This window comes from Oncorhynchus keta, unplaced genomic scaffold (genome assembly GCF_023373465.1).
Source record: "Oncorhynchus keta strain PuntledgeMale-10-30-2019 unplaced genomic scaffold, Oket_V2 Un_contig_25050_pilon_pilon, whole genome shotgun sequence".
Taxonomy (NCBI): Eukaryota; Metazoa; Chordata; class Actinopteri; order Salmoniformes; family Salmonidae; genus Oncorhynchus; species Oncorhynchus keta.
Window position 1 is genome coordinate 1,831 of NW_026284239.1, and position 14,213 is coordinate 16,043.

Genomic DNA, 14,213 nt, shown 5'->3' on the forward strand with positions numbered 1-14,213 from the left:
TATTGAAACATCACAAAGTGGGGAGAAAAATCTTACCAAAAGGAAAATGGTAGACTGTAAGTAGCAAATATGCATATCTGTAGGCCCTTTGGTAAAACAGAGATATAAAACAATATCCAGTCAGTATGAAATGTAATGTACAGTGTCATAATGTCAACGAGTGACTTTAAATTGTGTGACAGATGGTACTATAGATACATCAACTAGAATCTTCTCTAAATTACCAATGCTTCAAAATGGATCCTGCATTATCCTTACATACAGTATATATTACTGAACTGCACCTACCAGTGAAAGACCTGTGAGAGATCCATCAAACACGTTACTCCCATTGGACATATATCCTGTCCTGCCAAATGCTACCCACCTTCAGCGCCATCTCCAGCAGGTAGTAAAGGATGAAGAAACAGTGGATTGTCTGAAAAAACAGATCAGTGGAGGCTGCTGAGGGGAGGACGGTTCATAATAATGGCTGGAACGGAGCAAATGGAATGGCATCAAACCATGTGTTTGATGTATTTGATACCATTCCACCGATTCCCCTCCAGTCATTACCACGGGCCGGTCCTCCCCAATTAAGGTGCCAACAACCTCCTGTGACAGAGATACATATAAAGTCTGTGAATTGCACGGAGCTATTGACATAAACTGTGCAAGACCCATACCTGCTATACATGAGTCATTCATGTCGGCGGTGCACTGCAGGCACAGTAACTAATGTTTACTTGTAACTACTACTTGTAGTACATTTTACGTTCAAATGGCCTTAAATGTTGAGCCTCTAAATAGTAGTTGTCTCGTTCAGAGATTCTACTCACAGTCAATCACCTGGATAATCTAGAGGAACATTTATGATGCTTAGATGCATATACAATAGACTTAATACATGCATATACCATACATGACCTTTGACCTTAAACGTTTTCTAAAAATAAAATGGGATACAATGCAGCCCCTTAAATTCTGAAGAAATACTCATTTTTAGACCAGAGACATCAAATGCAGAGAAGGTGAACAAAATGGGCCAGGGACTATATCTACTGCCTTTCCAATTGACTCTAATGATGATCAATAACAGAGATAAATAGAGGACTTATATTATCTCCATTTTAAAGTAGTCAATTGTCTTCTTCTTCATTGACTGATTCCTCCCAACTCATAGGAAAACCCACCCAGTTGACTACTTTAAAATGGTGGAAGCCCTCAATTGCAATGTCCTTTCCAAAATGCGTTATGTCCATGATGAGTCCTCCATCTGTTTCCATTTGATCAACATGTCTGTGTTTGTGTAGAGTCTAGAATAGCCACTAGGTGGTAGTCTCTGAGCAGTTTTACTGAGCATGCAACATTAACATGAGAGGAATTCCTCATGCACGTGGCATGCAGTGGAATTTAAACTCTTGGTTGTTGAACCTAAGAGAGGCTCGTTGGTCTAGGGGTATGATTCTCGCTTAGGGTGCGAGAGGTCCCGGGTTCAAATCCCGGACGAGCCCTCCTTTTAAGTTGTCAAGCAATTTACAGGATGAACAGGCCAACATAGAGTGTACAAAGCATAGTAGTGTACATTCACTAAAGCATCTCTATCAATAATATTACTTTGAATAAGTAGCCTGGAATCTTAACTCATAAGCTCGGTTTCAATATTGTTATGGTGAAACAAAGCTTGTCAGTTAGGATTCCAGGCTAGTGTCGTAACTAAGAGCTGTTAGGATCAAGCAGAAACACAAATATCTAAGTTAATTCATTAAACATTGTGACATTGTGAACTTGTGACATAGTGAATTCACACAGATGCAGATAACATTGGCCAGGGGCACATTCCCCACCACAGTGACATAATGCTGACTGAAGATAAACTGAACCTTGCGCAGGAACTTAGACGAGTACTCAGGCAATGGAGGATGCTACAGAGGGAAACAATGACTTCAATTTGCTGTTCAGTCTCCTTTCACAATAACTTTTCAGGTTTGCTTCCGTTGCAAATGCAAGCACAAAGGCAAATGATGAAAGTCTGCTTGGAGTTAGACTGACAGTCTGCCAACTGCATAGTTTTGAAGAAATGAACATTGTTGTAGAGATAAAATATAAATACCTGTTTGATCCTGTCCTTGTCCAGCTCATCAAACAGTCTCTGGAAGGCCTCCCTGGGGATGAAGCCACTGGATGACTGAGACGCTTTCTGAGGAAATTACACTTTTAGAATCTTTTGACTTACCAAAGGTGTTCACAATTCAGAGGTGTGGCCATGTACATATATAACTTCATAAAACATAACGTTGTTTAACGCTATGTATTACAGTATGTTGTTTCAGGTAAGGAGGGAACCATCTCACCTTCATGATGGCATCTCTGTAATAACCTGTTGTATAATAATAAAATAAACACCACAAAGGGGTCCTGTCTTACACGGTAACATCCTCAGAGAAGGAAGGTTCCTGGCTCTGACAGTGCAGCAGCTCAAAAGCTGCCCTGACGCCCAAATGTCTCCTCAGGATGGATGTCTGGATTGACATCTGCTAAATAAAGTGTTATTGTGATCAACACTAGACTATAGAGATTGGCTGGATTTACCGTGTATGAGCTGGATTGTTTGGACTTACCTGTTGGTGTTTGGACCTGGACCTACCGAGAACCCGATTCGTGTACCGAACCCTGCTATCCTTGACCTCGCCTACGGCCTGGGTGGACCAGGACGGAGAAACAAACACACAGGTACTGTCCTGTTCGAAAGAACTCTCATTCTTGGGTGATTTGGTGACAGTTTACCACTTAGTTTGTGACAAACGCTCCTAACCTTGAAGAGGTTTGCCACATATGGAGGAGGATGCGGGCATGGACTAACATACCACTGGTTAGGTAGAAGGAAAAATTAAATAAATGTTCAGTTAGCACTCCAAAGGGGAGTCAGGTTTTTTTTTGTTATGGCTTTGTTTGGTTAGGACAGTTTTTCACGAAAATGAGTATGGAGGGAGCCATACAGGCCCTGTTACAGCGGCGGCCGCCCAACAAGAGGCAACTAGAGCTCAACAAATAGTTCATCAGGATGCAATGCGAATGTATCAGGACACGTTACAGATCCAGCACCGCACCAACCAGCTGCTCAGAGAAGAGCAAGAGAAACACCCAGGAGTTAAGAGAAGGCCTAAAGGGGCTAGCGGACCAAATTGGGGCTCAATTACCAGCTGCAAATTCCCAGAGGAGGGCCAATCATTTTCTTCAAAAATGACAGCGCAGGATGATGTGGAAGCATATCTTACCACCTTCGAAAGGACGGCAGAGAGGGAAAAGTGGCCAAAAGAAGAATGGGCAGGGCTTCTGGCACCATACCTGGCAGGGGACGCTCAAAAAGCGTATTTCGACCTGGAGTTGAAAGAAGCACAGGATTACGATAAACTAAAGGGGGAGATCCTGACTAGACTGGGAGTGACCGATACCGTGAGGGCACACCGCTTCCACCAGTGGTCCTACCGACCGGGACAACCCCACGAACACAGATGTTCGACTTGATTCACCTGGCACGGAAATGGTTGCGACCAGAGACCCGGTCATCCGCCGAGATTGTCGAGACCATCGTACTCAACCAGTTTCAGCGAGGTCTACCCCAAGAAGTGAGACGATGGGTTGGCCAGAACGAGGTATTTTCCGCCGACCATCTCGTGGGCCTGGTTGAACGGTATTGTACGGCAAGAACAGCTGAGCAGGCACAGGAGGAAAGATTCCCGTTCCCCAGGCATGGGCGAACCAGCAGACAGGGTAAGGCTGTCCCAACATATAGAGGGGGAAGAGAGCAGCGTGGGGCCATGAGGAAAGAATCAGAATCAGGCCAAGACACTAAGGAAAAAACGGAAACCGGGACTGGGTGTCGAGGGGTCTCCCCGAACCCCTATTATCTGTTACAATTGTAATCAACCAGGACATATTGCAGCCTATTGCCCTATTAAAGAAGAGCCAATGCAATGTAACCTCGGTGAAAATGAAGATGATATACGGTATGCATGTCCTGTTGTAACCACTGTACTTGAAAGATCAAGAAACAACCATATGTGCAGGGTGAAGATTGAAGGGAAAGAGGTTGAAGCACTGCTGGATTCCGGCAGTATGCTAACCCTGGTCGTTGCAGGCCTAGTGCCGAATCATAAACTGGATACAAGACAGGATATCAGTGTTACATGCATTCATGGGGATACCCGTCTGTACCCCATGGCCTTAGTGAGCATACAAACAGAGGACGGTCTGCTGGATTATGAGGTCGGCGTGGTCCCAAAGATGCCATATGATGTAATATTGGGTAGAGACTTTCCTAACTTTGCGAAGTTAGGCCACAAGAATGGCATATTTGAGAATCCAACAACCCTGACCAAGCAGGAAGAAGCATGGGGCCCTCAACCAAAGCCAAGAAAAGAGGTCTCCCAGGAGACAACATCACAGGTGCTAGTAGGGGAGGAGGAGGATGAATTGGCAAACCTCGCTGATGACGAACAGCCCGGTACTAGTGGGGCTGGGGTCGATCTGAATCCAGAGGACGACGATATAGAACCAGCAGACCTGGCAGAGTCCTTGACTAATTTTGGGACGGCCCAAAACCAGGATCCAACCCTGCAACAAGCCAGAGCAGATGTGCAGGTCGTAGATGGTACTCCCATAAATGGTGGGATGATGCCTAATAGTTTTCCACACTTCATCCTGAAAAAGGGTTTGGTGTACAGAGTCTCGAAAATAGGGGTTGATGTGGTGGAACAGTTGTTGGTTCCCACTCGGTACCGGAGGACAGTACTGGATCTAGCTCATGGGCACATTCTGGGTGGACACCTTGGTATCGATAAAACCAGAGACCGGATTGTAAGGAGGTTTTACTGGCCAGGAATTCAAGCTGAAGTGGCTCGGCATTGTGGAGAGTGCCCGGAGTGCCAGTTAACAGCTCCCCGACCAGCTTTTAGAAGCCCATTAGTGCCACTCCCCATAATCGAAACGCCATTTGAGAGGATAGCGATGGATTTAGTGGGCCCACTACCCAAATCCGCCAGAGGGCACCAATACATTCTGGTCATTCTAGATTATGCCACTCGCTACCCAGAAGCCATTCCCCTTCGGACGATGACTTCCAAAAATATCGCAAAGGAATTAGTGCTCTTGTTCACCAGGGTAGGGGTTCCAAAGGAGATCCTTACCGACCAGGGGACCCCCTTTATGTCCCGCCTTATGGCGGACCTTTGTAAACTGTGGCAGGTGAAACAGTTGAGGACATCGGTTTACCATCCTCAGACGGACGGGCTGGTTGAGAGATTCAACCGAACCCTGAAGTCAATGCTCAGGAAAGTAATCGATAAGGATGGGAAAAACTGGGATTGCATGTTGCCGTATCTGATGTTTGCCATTAGAGAGGTTCCTCAAGCCTCGCTGGGGTTTTCTCCCTTTGAGCTGGTATATGGGAGGCATCCCCGGGGAATCTTAGACATCGCCCGGGAAACCTGGGAGCACCAATCCACCCCGTATACTAGTGTCATAGAGCACGTCACGGCAATGCAAGACAGGATAGCCACAGTCATGCCCATCGTCAGAGAGCACATGAGACAAACACAAGAACACCAGCGGCACACTTATAACCGGCAGGCTACCCTGAGGAATTTCAACCGGGAGATAAGGTGTTAGTGCTGATCCCCACAGTAGAATGTAAACTACTAGCCACATGGAAAGGGCCATATGAAGTACTGGAGAGAATAGGAGAAGTCAATTATCGGATCCGACAGCCAGGTCGACGGCCCCAGGAACAGATTTATCACATAAACCTGTTAAAAGCATGGAGAGAGAGAGAAACACTAATGGTCACATACCCACACACATTCAGGAGACAGCCGAAGTAAATATTTCACCCACTCTGTCCCCAGCGCAAGTACAGGAAGTAAAGGCCCTGATCCAGAAAAACAGAGATGTGTTTTCAGAGGTACCTGGCCGAACTGAGGTTACGGCTCATGATATCATTTCCCTACCAGGGAGAAAAGTGAGTATGAGGCCATATCGGGTACCCGAGGCTCGACGGGCCGCGATTAGAGCAGAGACTGAGAAAATGTTGACAGCTGGAGTGGTTGAAGAGTCACATAGTGAGTGGTCTAGCCCAATTGTGATGGTCTCCAAGCCCGATGGGTCGTTGCGGTTCTGTAACGACTTTCGGAAGGTAAATGAAATCTCAAAGTTTGATGCCTACCCCATGCCCCGAGTAGATGAACTACTGGAGAAAATTGGTCATGCTCGGTACATTACGACCCTTGATCTGACAAAAGGGTACTGGCAAATTCCTCTGACCCCCAGGGCCAAAGAAAAGACAGCCTTTGCAACACCTGACGGTTTGTTTCAATACACCGTCATGCCATTCGGCTTACACGGGGCCCCAGCAACCTTTCAACGGCTCATGGACAAAGTCCTAAAACCGCACAAGGCATACGCCGCAGCGTATTTAGATGACGTGGGGATCTACAGCCCAGATTGGGAATCCCACTTACCCCGGGTACAGGCAGTGTTAGATGCCCTTAGAAAGGCAGGGCTCACGGCAAACCCTGCCAAGTGTTATGTGGGGTTAGAGGAAACAGAGTATCTGGGATACACTGTGGGAAGAGGGTTAATCAAACCCCAACATAAGAAGGTGAAGGCAATTAGAGAATGGCCGAAACCAGTAAATAAGAAGCAGGTCACGAGCCTTCCTAGGGCTGACCGGTTACTACCGGAAGTTCATCCCAAGTTATGCCACAGTGGCCGCCCCACTTACCGACATGACTAGAGCCAGAGGGCCAAACATGGTCAAATGGGATGAAAGGGCCACCAAAGCATTTAGGACATTACAGGAGGCTCTCTGTTGTAACCCAGTGCTGGTGGTACCAGACTTTGAGAAAGAGTTTGTGGTTCAGACGGATGCCTCAGAGGTCGGCTTGGGAGCAGTGCTATCCCAAGAGGTAGAAGGGGTGGAACACCCCATCCTGTTTTTAAGCAGGAAGCTGGAACCACGGGAAACCAACTACTCAGTCGTTGAGAAAGAGGCGCTGGCAGTAAAGTGGGCTCTAGAAAGCCTGAAGTACTACCTGCTGGGGCGCCACTTCACCCTCATCAGTGACCATGCCCCACTCACCTGGATGCATAGGGCTAAAGAGAAGAACGCTCGGGTGATGCGGTGGTTTTGAGTCTCCAACCGTTTCATTTTGACTTGAAACACAGAGCAGGGAAGGAAATGGGAAACGCGGATGGGTTATCCCGCATGCATGCATATTTTGCTGCGGTAGCCCGACCTAGGGGTCGGATCTAGGGGAGAGATATGTGGCAAAGAAGGGGTCGAGTGATAAGTGGCAGATATGTGAGAGCAGAGCTAATAAACGGGCTCTGCCCGATCACTAAAATGGCCACCCCTGTCAGAACTACAGATCACAAAATGGCCGACCGCCAAAACTACAAGTCCCAGAAGCAAGGGAACCCTCAGAAGGTGGAGCCGACTCACAGATAAAGGGTCAAGAAAAACCAGGAAGAGAGAGAGAGGGCTGGAAGGAGCTATGAACAATAGAGAAGAGTTGACTACCCACTTACGACACTCCCTACCCACTTACCTAAATATTTGTTAACTTTGTGAAGTACAGTCGACAACAAGCCAGTTACACACCACTAAGTATCCTCTAAAGTGGTTGTATATGATGGCAGTCAGCAGGTTCATCAAAATGTACGTTCCTACAATAGAGTGATACCATGTAAAGTAAGCATTTATTGAACATACAGATTGAATCAATTAAAACAGTTTATGAAATATATTTATACTTAAATTCTATTGTAATCAACACAATGGTACAGAAATCAATACTTGCTATGTAGACGATGCCCTGTGATTAGAACGTTCTATGTGTTTTCACTGATCTGTCCTTCTTGGCAAGGTCTCTCTTGAGAAAGAGGTCTTCAGACCTCAATATCACTTCCTGGTTAAATAAAGATTAAATAAAAAGTAAACAAATAGTCACATCAAATAAATCTTCAGAAAATCCTCTGAAGGCAACTGGCCTTCACCTAAAAAAAGCAGATAACTACAAAAAAGTCCCATAGGCCTAGAGCCTTAAAAAACACATCCATTGTAGTAGTGTTCACAATATCCAATCAATAAACAGATACTGGGGATGTTACTGTACCTCTCCCATTGCAAACAGCAGCATTACAAACATGGAAGATCACACTGGAGAGAAGAAGAAAGCCCTATAGTCAGCCAAAATGAAGGACCTTGTGCGTTTCTGTACTCACTAATCATTTGACTCAATTCAATTCCATTACCTTGTTATTTCTAGTATTGTTCTTTTGATGAATTTCAACGTCTTCTTCATTAATTATGAGTTGTGAAGGAGGTAGAATGGCCGAATAAGTTTTCTGATACTCATAGTCTACGACACAAATGATGCAAAACATATCAGGACAGAATAATCAGATGAGTTTTCTTCTTCATGACACAAGCTTACTAAGTGTTGTACACTCAACATACTGTAGAATATAATAGAATAGGATTACGTGAAAAAGCATATCAAGGTCCCAGAGGAGAGATTATAAAGGGGTATACATGTGAGTTTGCTTACATCATCACAAGCCATTTTCAAGGTCAAGGTCCAGTCAATGACAGACACTGAGATGACCACCATGTAGCCCACCAGCCATTTACACTTCAAAAACTCCTCATGACGTATCAGGTACCTCCACAAAAAGAGTAAGGAGGAATCACTTCCAACAAATAGGCTACTGATCCTCACAGCAGTAAATGAATGATGTGCCTAGTAATCTACACTACAATCTACACACAGAAAAAAATGGTTCCAAAAGGGATCTTAGGCTGGCCTTATAGTAGAACCCTTTTTGGATCCATGTAGAACCCTTTTCGGTTCCCAGGTAGAACCCTTTTTGGTCTCAGGTAGAACCCTTTTTGGTTCCATGTAGAACCATTTGGGGTTTCATGTAGAACCATCTGTGGAAGTTGTTCTACCTGGAACCAAAAATAGTTCTTCAGACGGTTCTCCTATAGGGACAGCCAAAGAACCATTTTTTTTTAAGAGTGTATGAAATTGATTGAGAAATGTACTCAAAAGCTGTATGACCATGGTATTACACATGATCAATAGATATCAGATGATATCGGAATAATATGTTATATTAATAGTATTTGTTGAGTAGTGTTAAGGTATTATGGAGTGTAATAATAGTTTTATTTGGTGGTTCACTCCATCAGAAGTAGATTTTGAGTGTATATTTTACCTTAACGATGAGGTGGAACGTGAATATGAGAAGGCAGGTAATCTTGATGCCCTCGGTGAGGCCACATGGGGGTTCGCAGAGTGTGTGTTAAGAACGCAGGCAACTACACAAAAACAAGATCCCACAAAAACCAGTGGGGAAATGGCTGCCTAAATATGATCCCCAATCAGAGACAACGATAAACAGCTGTCTCTGAATACCAGGCCAACATAGAAATAAATGCACTAGATCACCTACCCTAGTCACACACCGACTTGACCAAAATAGGGAATAAAAAGGCTCTCACCTAGCGTCGGTGGCAGCTCCGGTGTGTGGCAAAGTACCCACTCCGTTCGTCGATTCGCCAGCATCGGTGGCGGCTCTGGTGCAGGACGTTTCATCGGCGCAGAGGAGGGTCCCGGCTATGGAGCTGGGTTGTATGCCGCTGGGCACCGGCACAGAAGAAGGCTCCTCCCATGGAGTGGAACCGGACGCCGTGCCTGGACTGGACATCGGCGCAGAAGAAGAATCCTGCAATGGAGCGGGAAAGGACGCCGTGCCTGGACTGGGAATCAGCGCAGAGAAGGGCTCTTACCATGGAGCTGGACTGGACGTGGACCGTCTCAGGAAGCTCCGGACCGGGAACTGTCGAAGGAACTGGGAACCGTTGTCGGAAGCTCTGGACTGGGAACCGTATCCGGAAGCTCTGGACTGGGAACCATATCCAGAAGCTCTGGACTGGGGACCGTCGCCAGAAGCTGTGGACTGGGAACTGTCGCCGGAAGCTCTGGACTGGGAACCGTTGCACGGAAGCTCTGGACTGGGAACCGTAGCACGGAAGTTCTGGACTGGGAACCGTCGCCGGAAGCTCTGGACTGGGAACCGTATCCGGAAGCTCTGGACTGGGGACCGTCGCCAGAAGCTCTGAACTGGGAACCGTCGCCGGAAGCTGTGGACTGGGAACTGTCGCCGGAAGCTCTGGACTGGGAAACGTAGCACGGAAGCTCTGGACTGGGAACGTCGCTGGAAGCTCTGGCTTGGGAACTGTCACTGGAAGCTCTGGACTGGGAAGGTTTACTGGAGGCCTGATGATGCGTGGGGCCGGCACAGGTGGCAGCGGGCTGGTGATACGCACTTGACTGGGGAGGCACACTTGGGGGAGAGTGCGAGGATCAGGCACAGGATGTACTGGACTGGAGACACGCACTTCAGGGAGAGTTCGAGGAGTAGGCACTGGACGTACTGGGCTGTGGAGGCGCACTGGAGATCTGGTGCGTAGAACCGGCACAAATTGTACCGGAACAATGACAAACTTCGCACGGCGAGTGCTCTGAACTGGCACAGGACGTACTGGGCTGTGTATGCGCACTGGAGACCTGGTGCGTAGAACCCGGCACAAATTGTACTGGAACGGTGACACACACTTCAGGGCTAGTGCGTGGAGGAGACACAGGACGTACCGGACTGGGTAAGCGCACTGGAGGCCAGATGCATGAAACTGGTTTGGCTGTAAATACATATTTACCAAAATGAAACCACAAATCCCAGGGTGCTGTGCAGTACATTTTCAAACCTCCGCTAATCTTATCATCGCTGGTTTTTGAGTTCCAGGAGAGCCGAGTGACTGTCACTCAGAGTCATATGTGCATATAGCTATCGTACCGTAGAGCCCTGTACATCTACAGGTATGGAGCTGGGTTCAGGGTCAGAGCAGGACAGGACAGGACAGGTAGAGAGGTAGACAGGGGAACTACAGGTATGGAGGTGGGTTCAGGGGCAGAGCAGGACAGGACAGGACAGGTGGAGAGGTAGACAGGGGACCTACAGGTATGGAGCTGGGTTCAGGGGCAGGGTAGAGGCAGGTGTCTTGATGACTGCAGCAGGACAGGTATAGAGGGGACTTTCAGGTATAAAAGGCTTAGCAGGACTTTGCTGTGGGGGAGAGGGTCAGACCAGGCCAGCCTTGGGGGACTATGGACAGCTCCTGTGGAACTGGGGTCAGAGTCAAGGCTAGTAACTAACTGACTGACTGAGTGACTGGCTGCAGGACTGAGTTGAGAGTAGAACAGGTAAAGAGGGGACCTAAAGGTATGGAGAGGCCAGACCAGGCCAGAGGGAATCCAGACAATGCTCTGGAACTGGGGTCAGAGGCAGGGCAGAACAATGCAAGACAGGCATCACTCAGAAGGGGTATAGTGCAGACAGGTGACAGTCAACAGGGGAACAGGACAGCTAGAGAGAGGACCTCCATGTAAAAGACCACCTGCTTGATCTTTGATCAATGCTGCTGAGTTTTTTACGCTTTTACAATTTCCCTTGTGTACTAAGAATGGTCCACCACCCAAAGGACATCCAGCCAACTTCCTGTGGCTATGAAACCCTGACCTTTTCACCAGACATGCTACCTTGTCGTGCTGTTGCTCCAGTTTCAACTGTTCTGCCTGCGGCTATGGAACCCTGACCAGTGATGATTATTTGACCATGCTGGCCATCTATGAACTTTTGAACATCTTGAACTGTTCTGAGGACAGAAGCATGTGCAACTCAATATTAGGAATGTGTTCCTAATGTTTTGTACACCTTATGTTTATTCATTTAGATTTTGTCATAACTTTGTAAGGACCAACGCCTGAGATGAGAAGCAGGTACGGGGAGTCAACATTTAAACAGGAACAAACAGGTAACAAGAGAGGCACAACGTTGGTACAGCGGGTAAAAAAATACATATGACAATCAAAGCAAGGAACAGAGCAGGGAACCAGACATATATAGGGAAGGTATTGACACAGGTGATAGAGTCCAGCTGAGTCCAATAGTCACTGATGAGTGTGACGGGGGGAAGGCAGGTGTGAGTAATGATGGTGGCAGGAGTGCGCAATGCTGGGGAGCCTGGCGCCCTCGAACGCCAGGGGGGAAAAGCGGGAGCAGGCATGACTAACTTAAGTTGAGTGAAACTCTCTGCAAAGTCATCAAAGTTGTTTAACCAGTAACCAAGCTGTTCATAAGAACCACATTGTAGAGTTTTGTTTACAATCATTGTCATGATTCTGGGGTCAGCGGTAGTGCTGTACGAAATAGATAATACATGTAGGCAGGAAATAGGTTGTTTATAGGAAAGAGGTAGTTTATTGTTGATGCTCGATTAAAAGCTGTGATTTCTGAGATATCATATTTTCTTCATACCTCAGGTTACTTTCCCCCTTCTGATGACCAGGTGGCGAATCGCATCTCTGCATGTCTGGCAGACATATCAGTGTGGATGACGGATCACCACCTCAAGCTGAACCTCGGCAAGACGGAGCTGCTCTTCCTCCCGGGGAAGGACTGCCCGTTCCATGATCTCGCCATCACGGTTGACAACTCCATTGTGTCCTCCTTCCAGAGCGCTAAGAACCTTGGCGTGATCCTGGACAACACCCTGTCGTTCTCAACTAACATCAAGGCGGTGGCCCGTTCCTGTAGGTTCATGCTCTACAACATCCGCAGAGTACGACCCTGCCTCACACAGGAAGCGGCGCAGGTCCTAATCCAGGCACTTGTCATCTCCCGTCTGGATTACTGCAACTCGCTGTTGGCTGGGCTCCCTGCCTGTGCCATTAAACCCCTACAACTCATCCAGAATGCCGCAGCCCGTCTGGTGTTCAACCATCCCAAGTTCTCTCACGTCACCCCGCTCCTCCGCTCTCTCCACTGGCTTCCAGTTGAAGATCCGCTACAAGACCATGGTGCTTGCCTACGGAGCTGTGAGGGGAACGGCACCTCAGTACCTCCAGGCTCTGATCAGGCCCTACACCCAAACAAGGGCAATTCATACACCTCTGGCCTGCTCGCCTCCCTACCACTGAGGAAGTACAGTTCCCGCTCAGCCCAGTCAAAACTGTTCGCTGCTCTGGCCCTCCAATGGTGGAACAAACACCCTCACGACGCCAGGACAGCGGAGTCAATCACCACCTTCCGGAGACACCTGAAACCCCACCTCTTAGGAATACCTAGGATAGGATAAAGTAATCCTTCTCACCCCCTTAAAAGATTTAGATGCACTATTGTAAAGTGGCTGTTCCACTGGATGTCATAAGGTGAATGCACCAATTTGTAAGTCGCTCTGGATAAGAGCGTCTGCTAAATGACTTAAATGTAATGTAAATGTTACTAGCAGGTGCTATGATAGTACTAAAACAAAGACATAACAACAGAACTAAGGTCAGACCTCTGCAAAGTCATCAAAGTTGTTTGACCAGTAACCAAGCTGTTCATGAGAACCACATTGTAGAGTTTTGTTTACAATCATTGTCATGATTCTGGGGTCAGCGGTAGTGCTGTACGAAATAGATAATACATGTAGGCAGGAAATAGGTTGTTTATAGGAAAGAGGTAGTTTATTGTTGATGCTCGATTAAAAGCTGTGATTTCTGAGATATCATATTTTCTTCATACCTCAGGTTACTAGCAGGTGCTATGATAGTGCCTTTGAACGACCAGACCCCAAGCACAGCAAATACATAATAATCCACCTGCAAACAAAGACGGCACTTCTTTAAAATCGTACCAGTTTAACAGCTCTGGTATGACGTCTGTTAGGTACTGGTTTTGACTGTGTTATGTAGCTCTTAAGACCTATGACAAAGGGGTCAAGTAAAGTGTTCTGGAATATGTTAGGTATGGTTATAGTTCTACTGGATATTTCAGCTCTTTTGTGTTGAATATGCCTTGGACAAGATATCATTGGGTTATACATCAGAGGACATATATACAATATATAATACTATATATGGCCTCGTATAACTGACAAATGTAATGTTTTCTACAGGTCAGAACTTTACTATAGTGATGATGCAGTATACATCACCACCAGTAGAGGTGAGTAAAGTAACAAAGTTTCACTAAGGACACGGCTCAGATTTCACACACATCTGACATCAGTGACAGGGCAGATGGGGAACAGAACTTATAGTCTGTGTTTACCTTTCTTTCAACAA

At 46.8% G+C, this 14,213-nt stretch overlaps 1 non-coding gene across 1 annotated transcript; it reads left to right on the top strand.

Moving 5' to 3' along the window:
* The first annotated feature begins 1,421 nt into the window (after window positions 1–1,421).
* On the top strand, window positions 1,422–1,493 carry trnap-agg (transfer RNA proline (anticodon AGG)). Its single transcript has one exon. It is a non-coding gene; the product is annotated as a tRNA-Pro (tRNA).
* The last annotated feature ends 12,720 nt before the right edge of the window (window positions 1,494–14,213 follow it).